Below are 866 nucleotides of genomic sequence, written 5' to 3'. Positions count from 1 at the left end.
CTCAATTTGCTTATCCTGTTGAGGTTGCACAGTTACAGGGCGCCAACGTTTGCGGGGCGGAGCAACAGAGTTGGTTGATTGCATCTGAGCTTTCTGGAGTGTTTGTGGTTTTGGTTGGATGGGAATGTCAGCATTTCCATCTTTGCTCTGTTTATGAATCAGGGAGACTTTGCATTCGGTTAATAGGTGACCGAATCTAAGACAAGAATGACAGTATGGAGGGATATATTCATAGTGAACTGGCTGGGCAAAACCTCCCGAGGAACCATGGTTAATCCAGATGTTTTCAGGAAAGGGGTTGCTTACATCAAGTTCAACACAAACTCTGGCTACTGAGGGTCGGTTGAGGATAAGAGTTGAGGCATCGACTTTAAGAGGGGGGCCGACGCTTTGTGCGATTGAGTAGATTGCTCGTTTATCGTGGAGGTGGGCCGGTAGACCTTCAAGAGCTATCCACACAGGAACAATCGGAGATTCAACTTCTGGTCGGAAATCTGTAGTCCATTTAAAAATCTGCATTATGGATCCTTGGATCGACCATGACTTGCGTAACCAACAACGTTGAAAATCTTCTTCTTTGTCAAAGTTGATAAGCACATGGCGTTGATCTATCAGTCCCAGAGTGAAAGCTCCACCGAATCCAATAAGATCGAAAGATTTTCTTAGCAAGGCCATTGATGGGCGACTTTTGGTGAATTTACCGATCAACGCAAATTTAAATCGAAGAGCAAGCTGTTGAATATCTTCGTCAGAGAATGAGACAACTGGCATACCTTTGTAGCGATCTATGGGGCGGGGTTGAGTTGCAGATGAGTTGGAGGAGAGGACATCCGCGAAGGAGCGCGTGAGAGTGGGCGCGGCGGCCG

This window comes from Ipomoea triloba, chromosome 16, assembly GCF_003576645.1.
Source record: "Ipomoea triloba cultivar NCNSP0323 chromosome 16, ASM357664v1".
In the NCBI taxonomy this organism is placed as follows: Eukaryota; Viridiplantae; Streptophyta; class Magnoliopsida; order Solanales; family Convolvulaceae; genus Ipomoea; species Ipomoea triloba.
Note: the sequence above shows the minus strand (reverse complement) of the source record.